Genomic DNA, 22,495 nt, shown 5'->3' with positions numbered 1-22,495 from the left:
GTTGCGCCATATTTACCAGGTGACGCTTCTAGGCTGATGCATCACCTTGTAAAACCCTGTGCCACATTATACCTGCATCAGGTATAATGCATGCAGGGTGGGCGTTCCCAAGTGAAAAAGGGTGTAGAAGTGTCTTAGTGAAATCTATGAAGTTTCACTGCGACACTTCTAGGACGCCACTGCATCAAAAACGTACGCCTGCCTCATGGCAGGCATAAGGGTGACGCAGTGCCATAGATACAAGCCTACTTCATGCATTGCTGGAGTTGCGTCATGCTTGTGACACAACTCCAGCAATGTGTGACTAATGCGCCGACAGATACGTCAGGATTCCTGTCATTCTTTGCAACATGGAGCGCCATATATTAAATACAGCGCATCCATTGTGTCGCAAGGAGGGCGCTGTGAAAACTGTTGCATCGCTGTTTTATTACAGCGATGCAACAGTTTTCATTAATGAAACCCTATCCCTTTTAATAAGTGCCTCTCAACGCAGTGATATGACCTGATGTACTAAGGTGAAACACCCACCTTTTAAATGGGTGGACCGTTTAATGCACGGACATTTAGAGTCAAGCATGACCCTCTTGCTCAGCTCTTCATGTTAATTTGTTGGCTCTCCCCTCTCTTTTTTCTATTGAAACTCCATTCTTTCTCCCGCAAGCACCCTTTTTAAAAAAGAAGTAAAATTCCTTTAAAAGAAAGGCATGTGTATGACTGAGAGATTTATTTTTATTGCCTAATGGCATGATGTGTATAGTTTGTGAAATTATCTTGGGTTTTCTATCTGCAGACGGACCCCTGATGCATATTTTGTTGCTCCCTCGTGAACTTTACTTGACTAAATGTTCGTTCTACCTGCCAGTTGTACCTCATTTTGCTGGACAGACATCATTTCTAATCATTATTTGAAGTCTAAAGAAAAACAAAAGAAATTGGGTTACTGGTTGAGTGGATTGAAACACTACTCAAGCAGGCATCACAATCCTTGCCAGGGTGAAGTGACAAGCAACCCTAAATTAACCGGTGCTCAACCCTCTGGTAGCTTGGCAAAGAGCAGTCAGGCTTTATCTAGAGGTAATGTGTAAACTATTTGTACAGCACTTCAAACATTAACAAAGTGAAAACACACTACAAAAAGATCCCACACCAGATTAGGAAAAATATAATAGATTTTGATGAATAAAACAAAACCAAAACAATAAAAATCCAATCAGTAGAACCAGAGCTATGTAATTTGAAAGATTTTAGTGAAAATAGCGCCACAAAGGTTATCTGGTCACACCGGATCAAGACAAAGTCACAAGTTCAGGTCGACCGTGATGGAGAGCGGGCAGGCTACAGGGATCCTGTTAGGCCTGCCGAACAAGAGTACCTTGAATCCTGGTTTGCGAAGCGTTACAAAGTCGAGGATGTGTCCCTCAGCTGCAGTGATGCGTCGGTTCCGAGGCGCTTCAAGGCTGCGATGCGATGTCCTGCGTCATTGTTGAGAATCTTGTTGATGAGGGCTTGCAATGCCAAGGCTGGTATTGAGGATACACCACACAGCAGAGGCAATGCTTTGGTTCAAAGGAGTTGCAAGGCTGCGATGCGGAGTCCTGGCGCCAGAAAAGGTCCACACAGCTGAGGCGAGGAATCGGTTCTGTTCGAGGATGCGCCCGCAGCAGAGGAGATGCGTCTGCTCTGCTGGATCCACAGATGGGCTGGCAGAGCAGCCTCAGGACCACTGCCAAGGGTCCATGACTGGGGTGGTCCAACCACTTGGCAGTGTAGATCTCACAGTTGCAGAGTCCAGGTACTAGGTACAAGAGACTGGGCCCTTAGAGTCACTCTGGTGGTCCTGGGTACACGTTGTAGGCACAGTCCTTCTCACCCTGGCAGGGAGTAAGCACAGAAGGACAGGCAGTCCTTCAATTATTATGAAATCTGTTTATTAGCATTTGTTAATTTAGACATAGCATACATCATAAATGCAATAACCCACAGGCAATGAGTCTGGTACTCAGAGGAGTATCCGTCAATCATAAATGCGGTGAGCCGCGGGATCCATCGCCACTACGAGACGTGGAGTAATGCAAACTGATAAGTGTCATGGCCACCACCCGCATTTGAACAGATTCATGGAACAACCAAAATGGGGTAAAAGAGAACAGGTTAAACAGACAGGCAGTCCTTCAAGACAGCAATCCAGCAGAGTGGCAGTCCTTGCAGCATCATAGCAGTCCTTCTTCCTGGCAGAGTCTACCACGGGTCCAGAAGTGTACTGAAGAGTTGGTATCTGAGGTTTAATATTCATACCTGGTGCGTCCTCTGAAGTGGGAGAATCATCCAGAGATTTTCCTTTCAAAAGCACAAGTTTCCTGCCTCCCCTTTCCTGGCTCTGGCTACAGACTAACTTTACGGTGTATGCAATCCTTTGTGTGGAGGCAGCGCATAGCCTGTTCAGATGTAAGTGAGGCTGAGCCTAGCTCCACCCACCTAGCCTGCCAGTGATGGTCCATCCGGGCACACCTAAGCTCTCTATTGTGTGTAGTTTTTCTGGAGGACTACACCGAGACCAACTGCAAACCACATCCAGTCATGTGACCCAGAAGCAGGCAACAAGCACTAAATGGCTAATGCAAGAAAACTCCAACTTTCTAAAAGTGCCTTATAAAAAGGGGTTGGGCTCTTCACATCAGTTAGAATTAGCCTCTCTGATATGTAAAACAACAGTATGTTCTTTCTATCTCTTTTAAAAAATGAATAATTTCTAAAGCAGCGTCGTACAACCTAATTATCTTGGCCCTTGTGTTAATTCACTGGCATTTCATAAGTCATTATCGGGGTGACTCTCATTGACCCTGTTTTAATGTGTGCCTGGTGGGGCACTACGTCCAGCCATACAAGTGGAGTAGCATTGTTATTGGGAGAAGTGAGGGAATGCTGAGTAGTAGGAATTATGTGAATCCCTGTGGTTTCCTGAAGTTTATGTCACAGAAATGCAAGTAAAATGTACATTTTAGTGAAAGTTTGAGATTTGTATGGCATTGTGGGTAATAAAAAGCTGTGGGATTCACACGAGACACTCAGCCATGAACTCCCCCGGATGTCTAGTTTTCCGAAATGTCTGGGTTTTGTAGGTGTCCCCGGGTGGCAGCGGACTCCAGGCCCAAACACCAGAGCTACCACTATTGCCGATTTCTCCACATTGCATTTTAGGGCCTATTGCATCACAGATCCAAGGCCCAGCAACCCAAGTGCGGTCCAGACAAATGGGAGAATGCTGGGTGCTAGAAATTTTTTATTTTCCGGAAGTTTACTTCACAGAAATGCAGGGACAGTGAGACATTTTAATCAAAGTTTGAGATTTCCAGGATATTGTGGTTCAAAACATGTCTTGGGGTCCTCATGAGGCACACCATATTGGACTGTCCCAGGTGTCTACTCTTTATTGCTCGTTCTGGAGTAAGAGTATTGTCTCAATGCCAGAGAAGTACATCCTAGCCTTTAGTTTGTTTTTGTGCAATGTTGAAACCGCTGGTGGCTAGTAGTCTTTTTATCCCTCCCCCCCCCCTGGGAAAAAGTTTGGGTAAACACCCTCAGTCAACCCTCGGGGGGCAGAAAACGGATGCACCTGCTCTGGGGTGAGGGCACAGCACGATGCCTGGATGAGTTGCGCCACCACTTTTTTTTTATTTTATTGGCTTATTTTTTCCCTTGTGTCTAGTGCCCATTATGTACTCGTGGGCCGATTTTGGGTAAACAACCGCAATCCACCCCAAAGGACTGATCTACCTAATCTGGCATGAGAGTATGACGTGATGCCTGGGTGAGCCAAAAAAAGGTGCTGCAGAGTGCTCACCCAGGTATCACACTGTGCTCCCACTTCAGAATATGTGTATCAGTCTTTCTGCCCCCGGAGGTGGATTGAGGGTGTTTACTAAAATCTGTTCCTGAAGTACAGAATGACCACTAGACACCAAAGGAAAAATATTTCCCAAAAAAAGAAAAATGGGTTGAGAGTGGCCCAGGCATCGTGCCGTGTTCTCACCCGAGAAAAGGTGCATGAGTCTTTCTCCCCCCCTGGAGGTTGATTGAGGGTTTTTATCCAAAATCTGCCCTGAGGGGACAGAAAAATCACTAGTGGAGAACTATCCCCAACAATAAAAAAAGGGTGGAGTGACACACCCAGACATTGTGCCATGCTCCCATCCTAGAACAGATGCATTAGTCAATTTGCTCTCTCTGGGTAGATTAAGGGTGTTTACCCAAAATCTCCTCCCCGGAGGACAGAAAAGCCACTAGACATCAGGAGAAAAATAATCCCAAAAATAAGAAAAGGGGTGTGAGAGTGGTTCACTCAGGCATCAGGCCCTGCTCCCAGCCCAGAACAGGTGCATCAGTCTTTCTACCCCCTGGGAGTGGCTTGATGCAGTTTACCAAAAATCTGTCCTCAGTGGAATATTCCCCCCCACCAAAAAAGAGGGTGGGGGCGGCTCACCCATGCATCGTGCAGTGCTCCTACCCGAGAACAGGTGCATCAGTTGTTCTGACCCCTGGAGGTGGATTAACGGTGTTTACCTAATAGCTGCCCACCGTAAACAGAAAGGTCACTCAACATAAGGAATAAATAGGCCCAAAGAACAAAAAAGATGGTGCCCTTAGTCCAGAATGGACACAACAGTTTTTCTGACCCCCCCCCGTCCCCCGGGCAGATTGTGGGTATACACTATCCAGCACCTTTTTAATATGGTATAGTAAAAACTTCCTGGTGTCTGGCAGGATTTTTTGCTCCCACCCCAAAGGCAGATTTGAGGTAAAGACACCATATCTGAGGGCAGACAGACTGTCAGTGTCATTTTGCGATAGAGTCTTGACTCAGTGTCTGGACAGGCCACTCCCACCACAGCCAACAATAAAAAAAATCCCCTTGGTGTCTAGTGGGCTTTCTGCACCCTCGGGGGGACGATTGGTGGCAAGGACCTCCTATCTCCCGGGGGGGGAGGGGGGGTGGGGGTGCAGAAACACTGTTGGGATCATTTTAGTGGTGAGAGTTTGGCCCCAAAGTGAGGGCAGGCCACCTCCACCCCAAATATTAATTAAAAAAAATCTCCCTAGTGTCCAGTGGGCTTTGGGGGGTAGATCTGAGGTAAAGACCTATTATCTGCAGAAAGACTGTTGAGTCATTTTTGTGGTGGGGGCTGATGTCTGGGCAGGTTGTGCCCATCCCCAACAGCAATAAAATAAATGATCTCCCTTGTATCTAGTGGGATTCCTGCCCCCTCCCGGAGATGGGGAGGGGTAGTGATTAGAGGTAAGGACCTCCTATCTGTCTCCGGGGGTCACAAAAAGAGTTTTGTGGCTGGACGGGGTGTGTGGGGGGGGGGTGGAGGGATAAGCTGTAGCCCATTGCCAGGAGAGAGCTGCTCCCCCTTCAAAACTACTACAAGGGGTCTAGTGGGCTTTCTGCCCCACAACGGGGGAAGATTGGAGGAAATCACCTTCTATCTGTACCGGGAGGGGGGTGCAGAAATATTGTTGCTGGGGATATGCGGAGCTGTGGGGCTAGGCCCAATGCATGGGCTACACGCCCAAACCCATTAAAAAAAAAATCCTGATTTCTAGTGGGCTTTCTGCCCCTGCCCTCCTGTGAGGGTAGATCAAAGGGAATAACCTCTAATCTCTCCCTAAGAAAGGGCAGAATTACTTTTGTGGCTGAGGAGAGGGTGAGCACTAGCCCATTGCCGGGGGGGCGCCCTCCTCTTCCAAAACTACTCCCTGAGGTCTAGGGGGCTGGAGGAAAACACCTTCTGTATGCCCGAGGGGAAGAAAGGGCACTTGAACCAGGGAATAAATATGCCTAAAAAACAAAAAAAGCTTATGCGCCTAGTCCAAAATGGGGACAACAGTTTTTCTAACCTCCTCAGACAGATTGTGGGTAAACACCCTCTAACCTCTTTTTTTGGAAACAATCTCCATTCTGCACCAATGGGCGGCAGAAATACTTTTGGGCCTTGGGCAATGGGGGATACACTAGCCCATTATGAGGGGGCTGCTCCCCCCCTCAAAAAATAGTCCCTGGGGTCTAGTGATCTGATTGCTGATTGGGGATTGCCATCCTGTATCGATCACCAAGCAGACTCTCCCCTCTGAATCGATGCTCGTGGCCTGAGATATGCCCTTGTTAGACCTGTCATCCTTCGGTTGGTCTTCCCCTAAACTTTTTGCCTGCTTACCTCCTCTTTTGCTATATCTTTTTGGTGGCCTTAGCTCTGAGCACTTTACCACTGCTAACCAATGTTAAAATACATGTGTCTCCCCCTAAACATGGTGACATTGATGTATACATGATTGTCATATTTAGTTTACTTATAAGTCCCTTGTAAAGAGGTATATCATAAACTCAGGGCCTATAATCTAAATGCTACTAGTGGGATATAAAAACGATGGATAAATCCCAGATCTTTGTGATTGGGGGTGAATTTTTGCATTGTTCAGCATTATGTCCATCATTTTTTATTTTTGCTTTTGTCACCCTAAGTGGGAAGGGTATGCCCAGACGTGGGTCCCGTGCTCACTTTGCCACTGGATTTAAGCTAGCCTGGCTGACGATGGAGGATACCCCAAAACCGGTCCAAAGGGGGTTTGTTTCCAGTCCAGGGAGGACCTGGCTTGGCAGTTCGGGCTGGACTGTTCCCATGAGGAACAGGGTCAAGACTGATTTGCATATGGCTGGATCCAAACTGGGGTGGCGTGGTGCGCAAAAAAACAATGTATTAAACCCAGATCTTTGTGACTGGAGTGAATGTTTGCATTGTTCAGCATTTCTCCCATCATTTTTTCTTTTTACTAGTGCTCTGCAGCACTGGTTGTGCCATCCACACAAGTAGCCTTTCAAACCTGTCCCAGGCCTGCCGTTGCAAGGTCTTTGTGTGCAGTTTACTGCTACTTCAACTTGGCATTTAAAACCGCTTGAAAAGCCTTACACTCCCCTTCTGTTAAACATAAGTCGCACATTAGGTAGGCCCTAGGTAGCCCTAAGGGCAGGGTGCTGTTTAAGTAAAAGGTAGGAAATGTACTTTTAAGTTTTACATTTTCTGGCTGTTACAAACCTTCATACTGGAATTTCTGATTAGAAAGGAGTAGCAGCATCATGTTTCATATCTTTGGAATAGTAATGAGAAATCCTCTTTAGTGGTAAAGATGTATTTAACATTAGTATTTTAAAAATGCCACTTTTAGAAAGAGTACATTTCACTGCTAGTAATTTAGCTTTATGTGCCAGCAGTCTGTCTCCAATACACGTCTGGAATGGGTGACAGCTACACTTTGTGCATTCCCTCTATACATCCACAAACACAAGAGGGGTGGGTGTGAGAGAGCACTCATCGACATTCTAATAGCTCTTCCTGGGCAGGAAGAGGGGGGAGCTGACACACCTGAATAGGCAGTGTCTTGTTTCCCACACAAAGGGCTCATTACGCCCCACAGATAGCCTGGCAGACAGCGCTGGGATGAAAGGGGACTTGTGAACTTCAATGGCCTGCTTTGAAATCACCCCAACTTCAAAGGCACATTTGGGTATAAGTACTGGGGCTCTGACTCTACCAAAACAGTAGACTACAGGACCTGTGAAGAACTCTGCCAGGAGTAAAAACTACTGTGCTAAAAAGATTGCCACTCTGCTTGACTGCTGCTCTGGATGAACTGATTTTCTGCTTTGCTATGCTGCCCTGCTGTCTGCTTTTCTCTGCCTTGCTGACAACAAGGACTGGACCCATCTCACATGAACACAGAGTGACTCCAAGGGCTTGCTCCCTGTTTTGAAGTCTCAGGGCCATCAAAGACTTCCTTCAACTCTGCAACAGCATCTGGACTCCGCCATCTGTGAGTCCTGCCCTGCCAAGTGGTGCCAATCGAGCCCTTGGCCCTTGAAAGGTGATTTCTGCTGTTTAGAACCATCCAAGTCGAGGCATTGATCACTTTGCGCCGATCGGAACTGACACATTGCCCTTCGGAGGCGAAGCAGGAGCTGATCGATGACATTGTTTCAATGGACTGTGCTGCTCCATGACGATGGACAGCATGGCTCAATGATAAAGCAGCATGTGCATCGTAATGGGGTTAATCAATGACGCCTCCATCGACTGCGCGGATTGGCGCCGACGCTTCGCCTCCATCCACGGGATCGACGCAGCGCCTCCTTGACTCCTCACATCAATTCTGTGACGTAGATGCTTGCTCCATCCAAGGTACTTTTTTAACAGGACCTGCAGAAGTCCTGTAGTCTGCCCTCCATTGTGGTTGGCCTGAACTTTAGATTTACCCATTCGAGCGTGACCTCAAGTAACCCCCTGAGCACTATTTCACTCTAAGCACTAGTTTCTGATTTGATCTTCATAAATTCATAACTTTGGTTCTACTTACTGGATTTTTTCTTTTTGGTTTTGTTTTATTCATAAAATTATTCTCTATTTTTCTAAACCTGTGTGGAGTAATTTGGTGGTGTTTTCATTGTGCTACAATGCGTGTGTGTGTGTGTTGCACAAATACTTTAAAACATTGCCTCTTTAGAAAAGCCTGACTATTCTGTGTCAAGTTACCAGAGGGTGAGCACAGGTTATCTTTTAGTGTGTATCTAGCTTTCCCTGACTAGGATTGTGGGTCTTACTTGGACATGGTGCATACCTCTACAAAATAGAGACCCAATTTCTAACAGCCACTGAGCACCGACACAGTGAAAGTGAAATGAGCCGTGCACTCTGGTGTCAATACAAAGGGCAAAAAACAGCCTTGGTTGCTTGGAAAGCTCTTTTCCTACTGCCGAGGCTGAAATTAGGCCTGAACATACTTAACAAGTCAAACTGCAATTATGTTCATGTTCAGATATTCCGTCTAAAATGAAATCAAATATGCAAATTCCTATATTCTATCAGAGGCGGCTTCTCCATAATGGCAGAGGAGTGTCGCCTCACTTGTCAGAGTGAGTCACAGAAAAATAAAATGAAAATAACACAATATTATTATTTTAGTTTTTCTGTGACTGGCTCTGGCTGAGGCATACGTGTGTGGGGCAGGGCCGAATTGGGCCAGGACAGGGAGGAGTGGTGGGGCACTTGGAAGTGCGCATGTCAGTATGGTCGGCCGTCTTAGGCGTTAATTCATGAAAAACTGAATAATCAATACATGTGTAGAAGTTTAAAAAAAACTGAAGCAGTTTGTTTCTTTTTTTCAACTAAACATCCATTGTTTATATTGAAATCATCTCAGCATTGGCCTAGGCCTACACCCATGAACTTGGTTTGCTCATCTGACAGCAACAGCTAGGCCACAAGACCAATATACCATAATTGTGAAGCATAGATATTTCACCTGTAAACGTTTGTAAGCTTATATTTCAAAATGTACCCTAGTTGTTGGCCGCATAAGAAACAGAGCTATTCTTGGAAAGTGTGAGTCTGATAAAGTGAGAGAGTGAAAGTGCATATGGGAAACAGGAGATGAAAAAAGGAAAAAGAAACAAAGAGGCATGAAAGAGAGGAGTTGGAGTTTGCAGAAAATTATGACCTGGGAGGGGATGGAGGAAAAGAGAGTATTAAAAAGGTTTATGAGGGAACGTTGGATTTAAGCGACTGTAGGGTGTGCATTCACGTATATGTAAGAGAGAGGTGAGATGTTTTAGTGAGAGGTAGGTGTGAGGACGTAGATGTGTGTGTGTGAAAGAGACAGCAGGTTGGTAAGAGAACTTGTTTATGACAGGACGATCATAGAAGTGTGTGACAAGACAGTAATAGCATATGTGTAAAACTAATTTGAAGGGGGGTTTGACAAACATCTGAGGATGAGGAAAGCAAAGAAGCAAGTGAGGCATATGTATGCATAGATTGTCGAAAGTGTGACAGACTAAGCAAGATCAGAGTGCCATAGATGGAGAAAGATGGGACATGTAACAAATATTAGATGTAAGAGTGAATAGAGAATATGCAAGACAGAGAAAATGGATAAAAAGCTTGGGAAATGGGAATGTTAGTTCAAGCGAGAGGAGGTGTGGGAAAGAGCTATTGGAGCGAATTGTTTGGGAAACTGAATTATAGGTATATGTGCAAGGGTCCTCTTTCAGGGGATGTAATATTACCAATGCAAGTAGAAAGTGTAAAACCATTACTAGAGGGGGTGGTGCCTCTTTGAAGCATGGCAGAAGTCCTTGCACTCTCCGCAGGAGATGAAGAGGAAGATAAAAGTAAGAGACTGGGGTACGGAAGAGAATGTATTCGAATGAAAAATTATGAGGAAAAATGGGAGAACAGTAAGTGAAAAAGAGATTGGTGGGAGGGTGGATGTTGAGAGAGATTTGCAAGAAAGAAGACTGTGTGGAGAAGAGGAAAAAACGGAGAATGTGAAAAGGGAATTGAAGGTGAAGAAAGAGGAATATAGGAAAAACTGAGATGAGGAAAACAGAGAAATAAGAACAGAGATGGTGAACAAGAGTGGGCAGGGGCAGGAAGAGAGGTAGTGAAAAAGAGTGAGGGGAGAGACAGAGTGAGATTTTGTCTTGAAGTGTCCTCCTAGGCACTGGGCTTGCCCTTCAACTCCTTTCTCACACTGAGAAGGTATGCCAAGGACCCATCCTGGCAGAGGTTAATAAAAAAAGGTGTATTATTCTGCATCTCTGTCAGTAGAAAAGTTGGGCTGTTATATGTCTCTTTTGAGACACACTGATTCACTAGATTTGTATGCGTGCCCCAGAGTGTTGACTGTTGGTATCGTCATAGGTCAGGGTTGAGGTACCTTGGCAAAACTGACAGAAAATCTGATACTGCTATCCAAGTAGAGAGATATACACAGGCTTAACCTGCATCTCAGTAGTGCTGTGAACCCCCTTACTCTAAGAGCTAAGGTAGGAGGTGCCACCTGACCTGATAGGCTGCATCACACCAAAATGTTGACTACTCCTTTATGGCCATGTTGGTGAAGGAGCAGAAGCTGTTTAAAATAAATATATATATATACTCTTTGTTTTGCTGAGTGTGCATTGAGGGAGACAATGCTGCAGAATTAGATAGAGGCAAATGGGACTAGCCAGGGGAAAACCCGTCAATTATACCTGCATGTACATGGAAGCCTGAAATGTTGCCCACAAAGCTACAGCGTACCCACCTCTGGGCTCTGACAGTTCGAGCAGTGTATAACTTGTTCATGCTCGGCCTGTGTGCGTCTCTTGGTCCCCCCAGCCTAAGAGACACCGGGGTTAGTCTTTTGCAGTAAAATGGAAGGTACCAAAGACAACCACGTAGACTGTACAGAGCCTTTCACTGCTGTGCTGTCCATCATCGGAAACCCACTGCCGGAGACCTATCCTAATGATTGTGATACATGCATCAATCGAAGGCAAGAAGTAACCTCAGCAGGATTTGCAGCTGTCAGGAATCCCGTCCCGCACATGGATTCCCTCCCACGATGCCACTTCCGTGAACCTGGTGCGCTTGGAGGAGAGTGGACTCCAACTCCCAGAATGCCCTCCGGCAACAATTGCCTTATGCAACTCAAGAGTTCTGGTTACATAACACCAAGGGTAACGCCTAGTTTTCATGTTATGCAACTCAAGAGTTCTGGTTGCATAACACCAAGGGGAACGCCTAGTTTTCATGTTATGCAACTCAAGAGTTCTGGTTACATAACACCAAGGGTAACGCCTAGTTTTCGTGTTATGCAACTCAAGAGTCATGGTTATACAACGCCGAGAGTACTACTTAAGGAGAAGATCACTGGGACTCAGCGTCGGATATTCTGATCTTTGCCGGAGTACCTGGTTGAGGTCCACGGACCTGTTGGTGAATTGAGCGGCGGAAGGAACATTCTAAGGAGCGGAGAAGAGGTGCTGGCGTGTGCTTCCTGCCCGTGTCCTGTCCCGTTCTGAGAGCCGTATTCAACGTCATTGGGTACAAGTCCCGTTGGTAGGGCCGAAGCTCCCAACGGCCTGACAATTTGGAGAAAACGAGGTTGGTGCGAGCCGAAGCTCCCAACCCTCGTTCCTTGGGTAAACCCACGCTTAGAGCTAAGACGCTATCCCGGAGGTGTTTCCGCGTCTTAGCCATCGACACTCGTAGGAGAACTGGGATAGGTAGAGCGGCTGCTCCCATCCATTCTCTGCGCCACCTTGGGTATCATCACTTAAACCCGGATACAAGAGACGCACACTAGGAGGTGTTCCCAGCGTCTTTGTGTTGTGGCAGTACTCTGGGGGATACTGGTAGAGCGGCTGTTCCCAGGTGGTAGAGAGCCCGGCCGGGTGACTCCCACGTGCCCCCCGTAGATTCCACAACCTTGGAACTACCCTTCACAGCGGTCGAGTGGCATTGTCGGCCACTGCTTAGCACTGTGCCCTCCGTTGGAGCATACCGGGTCCGGTGTGCATGCGGAGGACGGTTAGACGAGCTGTGAATGGGTATCGTACTTTAACTGGTGATTCCAGTACCGGTATTCTTTGTTGTCTGTAGTTGTTTATCTGTTTATTAAATCATCCTTAAACCTCCATTTCTCTGGTCCGTCGTCTGTTTGTCCCAACCCAGAGAAAGCCAGGACGCTACAGCAGCATATCATAGTCTTCCACTAATTACTCCAATTGTATAAGAAAGTCCATCAGAGAACAATGCTCCTACCATATATATGCCTTTGCTAAACCAGGGGCAGAGCTGCGACCAAGTTATCCAGGTTTTGTGCAATGGAGGACCCAGCAGTGGTTTTGCAGAAGCACGAGGGAGAGTGTGTTTATTGAGTTTTGAACATGCTAAGGCAGTGTGTAGTAATGTTGACATTCTATAAACAGGTTACAATTTAGAGTGTGTATCTGTCAGTTTCAGTACAGTACCATCAGTCAAGCCTGTCCCATGTAAGCCATCTCCATCACCTAATGTCCCACTAGCCATTTGCTTAACTATGGTAATTGGGCAGCTAAGTAATATTTTTCTAAATTCAGAAGACCCAGTCCACCAGCGTGTAATGGTAACTGCAATGTAGACTGGGACATCCCTCGTCGGCCACCAGCCGAGATTAAGTCAGTTATCATTTGTATATATAGTACAATAACAGTGAAAGCATAATAATTTTGAATAAGGCCACTGGTCTCATCACCAAGAGTGAAACTGTGGACCAGAATGCGATTTGTGCCTTAAGGCTTCTCAGTGCTTTGCCAAGTTTGTCATCACACAGATTATCAACCGTATGTTATATAGAAGGAGGGTGGGAGCACACAGCCTCACATCCCAGCACTCAATTTGCCCCAATGCATCATGGTAAATGCAGTGCATGATAACACTTAATTCAGTAGTAGGCTTTAATCTTTCACCCTTGTTGGTGCAGCCGGTGCTGTGTTACTCTAGACACATGTTTCTGGATTCATTTATTCATCAATAGAGAGCAACAAGTCGTTTTGAACAGCATTTCCAGCACCACCAAAATGACTTGTTGCTATCTACTGATGAAGGAATGAATACAGAAACATGTGTCTAGAGCTACACCGGGCGTTACGGTCGAAGCCTGCAGGCTGCAGGGAAGTGGCTCCTCTACTTCATGGGAGATGCTGGCCGGTTAACGAAGTGCTGGCAGCCTTTTGAGGCTTTTGGAAGATGCACAGCTGCAGGACGAGTTGGGTCTTGGCAATTGTCCGAACGGGAGAAGCCAGGCAGAGTTGGGGACCAAAGTCCACAGCTAGTCCTCTGTTCTCACAGTCTTCTGCCCTTATTTTTCCTTCTTGTTTTGGAGTCAATCGAATCAGAGTTTCTGGAGTCAGGGGGCTACAGAAGTACTGAATTTTGGGGCTTTAAGGGGAGTGTAGGGCAGTAGCCAATGGGCTACTTACCTTTGGGTCACTACACCCCCTATATGGCCTCTTTCTGTGGGAAATGGACATAACTCTGTGCCAGATTCCTAATTCTACCAAAATCAAAATGGTGGAACCCTTCTTTTGTGGAGCACATCAGGCAGTCAACCATAGGGGTGTGACTAGCCCGGTGGTGCAACACGCCTACTTGCATAGCTAATTTCCTCCTGCCCTGGTGCCAAATGGGCCTCAGGGCAGGGGCTGGCATCTCCCAGGTCTGGGGAAAGCCAGGGTTGCATATCAAAGGCAGCAGGGGCTTTGAAGCCCCTGGCCTTGATATGCTAAATCACTATCCATCCTTCTGAAGGAGGTGTGAACACATTCCTGCAGAGCATGCGTTGTTCCTGGCCTCAGAGAGCATGGGCTCTCACTTGCAGGGGGTCAGAAACATGTCAGTGATGGCAGGCTGGACTATACCAGTCAGCCAGCACAGTAGCTAGTGGTAGGATTTTCAGGGGACACCTCTAAGGGGCTCTCTGGGTGCATGCCGTTATAGATCCACTACTGGCATCAGTATGGATTTATTAAGACAAGGTGTTTGATATCAAACACCATAGGTTTCCGTAAAGCCATCATGTAGCTGGGGAACCCGTGATGACCAGTGCCCAGCACATATACTTAAGATTTCTTCCCTGTTCACTTGTACTCTCTAGTAATTGAACCAGACAGCACAGGGGCATATCTGCTCATGCAGATATGTTCTCACATGTAATATAATGTACCCTGCATCAGGGCTAGAAGGGCTGCTGTAGGGGTGACTTACATTTATCGCATGCAGTGTCTGTAGGCGTTGCACACAGGGTGTGTGCCATCATGTTTTCACACTTGGTTGCACCATTTCACGCAGCCTGCAATGGCAGTCTGCATGAGTTTGATGGTGGGCCTCTTAGAGTGGCACACTACATGCTGCAGCCCTTAAGGACCCTCTTTACTACCCATGCACTAGGTACCAGGAGTACCATTTACGAGGGACTTGCAAAGGTGCTAAAGGTCTTGCCAATTGGGGTACAATGAACAGTTACCTTGTTTTGAGGGAAACAGCACTGCCACTGGGGACCTGGTTAGCAGGAATCTGGTGCACTTCAGTCAAAATTGCATCAAATACCAGGCAAAAAGTGGGAGGGATTTTGGCAAAAAGGAGCACTTTCCTACAGCGACTTCTTCACCATTCATTCCAATGACCTTATTGCACTTTTTCAAAGATAGTCCAAAGATACTACAAATTCTACACATATAAAACCCTGTCATTCTAAACCAACCTGGTTTTGTCTAAATACTAGGAGCACTAAGATTCCAGTTAGCGTGCCTGCTGTGGGCAGCGGCCTTACTTTAACTCTGGCAGTTTGCACTGCCATAGGAATCATCTCTAGGGGTACAAAGCTTTTGTCTACTGCTGAATGTAGGTGTTATGAAAGGCTATAGGAGTTACTTGTCCTTCATTATATAGAAAATATGTGATCCCTGTTTTGCCCAGTGCCACTTGAATGTCACAATTGCACTTATTATGTCTAGTCTGTAGACATGTGGCTCTATTGTGTGAGATTGAAACACTTCTAACATGGTAGTATACTGATTTACCATTCCATGCCTAAAAATGTGGCTATTAATAATTAATTTAGAAGTTTAACACTCCCTGCATATTGCAGCATGTAGGTACAATTAAAAGGCTATGAAGCCCATAGAACCTTGCAGTTTATGAAGTGTGTTAAGAAGCTAAAGCTTCACATACTTCTGAAGGAAATGAGGGGCAATCCATTTCCCTTTGTATATTTTATATTCTAGAAATATAACATTCAGGAAGCCAATTCTAAACCAATTAAACTTGATTTTATTCTCTGGTTCTGCCAAATTTAGACTTATTTAAAGTGAATATCCAACCAATTGTCTGTAATATAAATGTCATAAACATAGGTCCCTATCTTAAAGTCTCTTAGTATGACTTCCATGATTCTTATAGCAAACGCCTATGGGTTATTATTATAGCTTTAGGCTAAGTGGGAAAATTCACATTAGGTGAAAGTGAAAACAGATAGGTATTGTGACCCGGATGCAATACTCCGGGACAAAAATCCATTGTCAAAGTCAATTTCTTCTATTTATTTCTGGTTAGCTGGATCATCTCTGCCATGCTATGTGTATTTTGTAAGTATGCATTTTACAATAGTAGTTGAGGTTTCTATAGTCCAAAAAACACAAATCTGTAAGACCTATTGGGGTTACCTACTGGGAAAATAGGGGTTCTCACAGAAGAATAATGCAGAGTAATTATAACGTGTTCCAACAACTCATCTAAACTACTTTTAATGCCTCTCTCCACCTCAAGCTCTAGAAGGCATTGGCGGTGAACTTGCAGTTCATCGAAGAAGTACATAACGTGGTGTAATCTAAATGTCCTGACCTGCTTGATTTTTATAAAGAGTGGTCACTAGTTGTTAAATATATTTTCCTCCATCTGAATCGCAAAGGGCCTGGGGCACTAATGGTGAAAAAGTACCAATTATGATCACCTCTCTAATGGGAGCTTTAATCAAAAATGAAGGGGAGAAGTCATTCTCCCCAAACATTTTATCATATGACCCTGCTAAATGAGTCAACAATTCTGTGCACAGTTCTAATAATATCTCTCCAGTTCAAATGCTCACATTATGATGGCATTTGATTTATTCATGTGTCTATCAGGGTTCTCCCGCTGAACATAGCCATGACTCATAATTACATTGCCAAGGCACTGGAGAGTGTGCAGGCCATGGAGAATTTCTAGTATTACTGTTGCTCAATCCATCCTCATCAGAAAAACGCTCCTTCTTTGAGGCATTCTGGTTCCTGTTAGCTACTAATTTAATAATCAGTTTCTATCCTAAAACGTGTTCCTCCTGTTTCACTGTATATTTTCCCCTTTCTTTGGCCTGTCCTTTGTCTGGGCTTTGTGTCAGGAATGCTGTCCAGTTATGTGGAGACCTTCAACACTGTTTCTTTAATCTTCAGAGTATTTGGGCACCTTCTATTTCCTCGATCCAGCAAAGATTGTGGATAGTCCATGTCAGAATATTGGTACCTATCTGGGTTCTAATTTTAATTTGCTCTTGATCTCTTAAGTCATATGCCCCATGGTACTCCCCTTTGTTGCTGCTGCAAGACCTACACCTAGTCTTAGACCTATCCCTCCAAGGTGGCTTCTACTCCTATTTCTTTAAGCATGCCTCAATTTCTCTTTTGTTTTTTATCTGAGCATTAGGAGATCTTGTTCTCAGTGTGTCCCTTCCCTTGGAAGTGTGTACTTGGAATATCGTTTTAGGTAATTTTACTTCTTTCGGACATGTTGTAAACCCCGCATCTCTGGGGGCAGGGGGTGCATACCCAGTTAGATCTCCTAATTCCATAGAGAAATTGGGTGTAGCATACCTTCTTCGGTAATAAGGAGAGCTGGCAGGTGTCTCGCTGCAAAGGTTTATCTTCATTCAGATAAAGAGTGCTAGAGCCAGATACCCAGGTCACAGTAACTCTCATCTCGGGGTAACTCTCATCTCGGGGGGAATATTATGTATATCTACGGATCCCCTCCCTGGCTCCTAAAAACATTAGGCACACACAGATGTTGGTATTTTAGAATAAAAGGTTATTTAATATGCACTATTTGTACATAATTAAAGTGTTTTAGAGTGATGATAATTATTACAGTTATCACAGCAGCCATAAAATAAAACAAGGTGAATAACGGAAATACCTTAAGATTTTTACACCACACATCTCTACTTTCTCCAAGAGATTAGCCTAGTACCTAACTAATATCTACAGATCTGTTATCAGCTTCATGGTTATTGTACAGGGGCTGCTCCCTCGCAATGGCGGAGGAGCGTTGCCCCACTGGCTCAGAGCCACCAGTTGAAAAATAATGCCAATGTTCTATCATCGTTTTATTTTTCATCTGCTGCTTGAGGCGGCGTGCTTAGGGAGGGGCGAGTCGGGGCCATGGGTGGCGGCAGGTTTGTGCACTTCCAAGTGTGTTTTGGTTGCCAAACACACATGCACACTTAGGTTTCTCCAACCAGGCTGTATTGAACAGCTGGGTTGGAGAAACAGCACAGACTCCCTCTCCTGAGGGAAGAGTCAAACCAGCCCGGTCAGGCCAATCCTTGCGCAGCTCTCATAACATGAGCGCAGCGATTGCACAGGGAGTCTGTGATGCTGTCCCAATGCCTGCTGGGTCAAGGAAGAAGGTAGAAGAACACTGAGGCGTGATGCGAGAGGCTGCCAGCAGCTTCAGGTAAGTTCCTTTTTTGAAAAAGTATTATCTCCCCTGTGCCCCCCCCTCCCGTACTCCCCACCGCACCCTCTACACCACTTTTTATTTATGGTGGCCGCCACTGTTATTGTATTGCCGGAATGTATATCAGAAATCCCTAACTGTTTATAACCAAACCATGTAAGTGTCCCGGTATATCTCAGTTAGATAGTGGTACTTTGGCATGTCCCCTTGACTATCAGTCTTCATGTCTGCCCCACACAAATCTTCAGTAATCTTTCTACAATCTTCTCCCATGATTTTCTGTGGAGAGGGCAAGGAACTGTTGCACTAGTCCTCCAGCTCTTAGAGAACAACACATTTTAGATCTCTGTTTAACCATCCTACCAAATGTTAACTTACAGTTCTGAAAATAATGTCTAAAAATAAAATGGCGGTTTGTCACACACACTGTTAGCATTACGATTCATATCAGTAGTTTTCTAGGCGCTAAGCCTGACATACACACACACCCTACGGAGTTATTGCTATTTATGTTGGCATACAATCAGGCCTGGATTTATGCAACGTGTATGCATTTCTAGTAAAACCCTGCCACACACAATAGCTGGATAGCTTCATTACTCTGGCATAAGCTCAGGAAGGCAGCACTGCTTTTTATATTGCAAAAAACTATATTGGTTAGTGTGTCAAGTTTACTGATGAATTTCTTACCAAGATCTAGGACTGGTGATGCCCCACGTTCCTCTCCGTTTTGTTTTAAAACTTCAGGAAGCACAACCTAGGAGGTGGTGCCGCGGGTGGTAGTATGTAGCATTTGGAAAATCACAGTCACACCATGGAAAATGTGCCAGTTGATGGCTGAACATCCTATACCTGGGATTTCCAAGCTTTGGTCAAATTCTAGACAATCAAGGTCCCTCCCCTGAGGATGCGGGGCATGAGCGGACCAGAGGTTCCACAGAGTGGCCCCCTGGCAGGGTTTAGAGACTCACTCTCGTTGCCAACCAACAACTAACTGATACTAGAAGGTCCCACTCCCATGCACACAGAGCCAGCCAATAAACCAACAGCTCTCACCCCATCACCCAAAAGCCCACCAGCTCTTCCTTCTTTCTGGGAGGAGATACATTGCTATCCTCCACCCAGGCTTCTGAACACATGGGTTGCCTGCTGCCTAGATCATCAGAGTGCACCAGCTTCAGTCCTTAATAATTCGTGTGCATGCTCAGCCATTTCAGTAGTGAAGGTTGGCCTATATGTGAAATAATTGTTTTAGTTGTTCTCAACGTCATATCTTCATACTTAAAGCCAGCATGTTTCAGTGATATTTATTTACGCATTTAGGTGTTTGCATAGAGCCTGCATGCTACATTACGGCCACTTCTCAGAAGTGTTCTGTAACTATGACACATTTTTCCACAATGCAAGTGTCTCATATGGTTTCCTGTATTGTGGGTGCCCTTTTTTTTTCTTCTTCTTTTTTCTAAAAATGAATGTGGCATCTATGACACACTCAGACCTGGTCAGAACCTCATTGGTAACTAGTAACTGAGAAATCGAAAGATGTTTGATCTTAAATGTAAGTCGTACTAGTTGTAGAATTATTGCTTCAAAACAAATCCATACGTAGTACGTCGTTCTGAGGAGCCAGAAGCCGTCCCTTTGAGCACACATGGAGCTGCCTTTTTACCACGCCAATATAAGCAAGAAAACCGGCGAAGAGCTGTTGTATACAAAAGGACTAAACGGAAGTTTCTTACTACGAGACAGTGAGTCCGTTCCAGATACCTTCTGCCTTTGTGTTTTGTAAGTTATTGCTTTTATTCAAAGTTTTTTTTCATGTAGGTAATGCCAAATATTCTGGAAATGTGTGTTTATGTAACTTCAGTATTTTATTGCATTACTAGAAATAGTCACTTGAATAACTGAGTACAGAATGAATTTTAAAGTATGAACTTAATAAATATACCTACGTTCACTTACACATTTAAAAAACAGCATTTTATTATTGTAGATGTACTTTAGTATTTTCGTCTATAAAAAGTACTTGGGGTTCTTTAGGAGAATGAAAAACATGAAGTACACCCATGAGATGTGTGCAATTAAACATTTTTGAATTTATGAAAGTATTTAGTTATCTGAGACTGAATATATGAAAAAAAAATTCATCGGTGGTCCTAGGAGTTCTAAAATTAAAGGAGCCTCTGAGAACATACTTTCTCCTTCATTTGGTTTGTCATGTTTCCAGTCTGTTAAAACTGTTTTCAACACTAATAGTTTTCACTTTGTTTTAACCCCTTAGCTGCGGAGGGTTTTCTTCCTCACTGCTGACCCTTTTTTATGGTCTGGCCTGACAGCAGCTACCGCCAGTCACTGGTGTGATACTAATAACTAGAAGAAGGGCTTTAGCGCTGCATACATGTTGTGAGCCGGTAGTACAGTTTTTGATTAGGCAGAAGTTGTGTGCTTCCACTAAAAAGTGCTTGACCTCCATGCAGCTTTGCTCATGGTGTTTATCTGTGCTGCTTGAGCATGGATTTTCAGGGTCACACACATGACATTATGTGAATAAAGTGTCTTAGATAACTACATCATTTATGTTGCTTTTCTCTGGTTTTGATCTGGCTCAACAATTATGTGAGAATCACCAGGAGAGGGGCTTTAGCTCCACCCACATTTTGGGAGCAAGGAGTACACGTTTTGATTGAGCAGAAGTTGTCTGCTTCCATAAAAAAGTGCTTACCCTCCACCCTTTTGTTTAGAACCATTTTTTATTAATTTTTCAAGAGAGACCATACAAATACAGAGCACGTGCCAATGGCACAGCATGATACAGGATACAACTTTGTAAAATAAGCATAGTCATTCCTCCTGGGGGAAGGAGCAAAGGGGATATGGTTCAACAAGGGGAAAGCAGATCTAGAATATGTGTCTTATATGTGTCTTCTCTTGCATGGCTGTAACCTAACAATGGTATCCAAACACGGGGACCAACTTGGGAAGACAGGGAAGGGGATGGCTCAACAAGAAGAGAGAAGGTGAGGGGTATTGAGGGCCCAGGGTTCAGTGACCAGTGTTGTATATCAAGAAACAGTCTGTTCTGGTTGACATGAGCAGGATCTTACTGTACTCCCTCCCCCAAGCACAGTTCCCCTGCCTTGGGGTAAGCAGGGGGCCAAGCCCACTACGGTTAAGGAGGCGCGCCAGTCCCCTTGTGTTTTGAGGAGGAGGGGGTCTCCTCATCAGTGTCAAGAAGACATGAAAGTAACTGGTCCCACACAGGGCCACCATGTGGCGATGAAGACCCGGGCCTCCTCTCTATGCAGGGCAATCACCTCAGCTTCTGCTCAGTGCGTCATCAGGACCCCCAGGCTGCAATACTAGGGGGAACCCCGCTCTCCCATCACAATGCCACATCGTATTTTGCCAAGGCTGGGGCAAGATCTGTAAATCGAGCACTGTTTTGAATGTCGTCTGGCATTTGTAGATTCTCAGTGCTCCTGACTCACATGTGTCTAAGAGTGGAGGGTCAGTGGTTGAGGCTGTCATGCATAGGATTTCATGCCACTGCTGGCATAGGCCAGGGCAGTCCCACAAGACATGTTTAAGATCTGATGCTGGGGCCTGGCACCGGGTGTATGAGTGCAGGACCGTCAGGAAGATGTGATGGAGGTGCTATGGTGAGAGATAGGTTCTGTGATAAAATTGAATCAATTGTAGCCTTGCATTGCAGGAGATCTTATTTGGGTGCAACAACACCCTTGCCCACTCCTTTTCATGCAGAGCCCTACCAAAGTCGTCCTCCCAAGCATCACAAAGGGATTGTAAATTAAGTTGAGTGTCGCCTTCTGACTTCCAGAGACAAGAGCTATAGGGAATGGCCTGCCAGCGCTCTCGCAGGAGTCTACAAAGGAGGCCAAATGATAGCAACTGCCCCCGGTGAAGTCCATATTGTTCCACCACCTCTTCAAAGGATAGTAGTTGGCTATTGGTGATCCCGGTTGGCGAGAGAGCTGGATCTTCCAGGAAGGCTGTGGAGGAGAATGGAGGGAGCATACGGGTAAGACTCATGAGTAAGCCAGTAGCTCTCCAGAGACACTGGAACACCACTCACACTATACAAAGAAGTGCTCGAGGAAGGCTTGTTCCAGGAACCGAGAGTAATAGGTCTGCTGCCGCGTCTAGAGGATGTGCAGTCGTACTTGCCATCCACCTAGTTTTGATCATTTTATTTATTTTTTCAGCAGCCTAATTTTGAACTTTCAAGGGTACACTCATGACATTGTATTGATATTAAACTATCTTAGATAAATTGATAATTTATAGTGGCAGTCATTAACCTACATGGAGTTTTAGGTCCGGCTGGGCAGTTCAACTGTCACCTGACC

The 22,495-nt window shown here is 45.2% G+C and overlaps 1 long non-coding RNA gene across 1 annotated transcript in view; it reads right to left on the bottom strand.

Moving 5' to 3' along the window:
• Positions 1–1,193: 1,193 nt before the first annotated feature.
• The window catches only part of LOC146805180 (uncharacterized), a 50,122-nt gene continuing 28,820 nt past the window's right edge, over positions 1,194–22,495 (bottom strand). The window contains exon 3 of the long non-coding RNA XR_014967800.1: positions 1,194–1,874. This is a non-coding gene — a long non-coding RNA (uncharacterized LOC146805180). The remainder of the gene's footprint in view (positions 1,875–22,495) is intronic.

Source organism: Triturus cristatus, chromosome 8, assembly GCF_964204655.1.
Source record: "Triturus cristatus chromosome 8, aTriCri1.1, whole genome shotgun sequence".
NCBI classification, from domain to species: Eukaryota; Metazoa; Chordata; class Amphibia; order Caudata; family Salamandridae; genus Triturus; species Triturus cristatus.
Note: the sequence above shows the minus strand (reverse complement) of the source record. Positions and strands in the feature narration are given on the sequence as shown.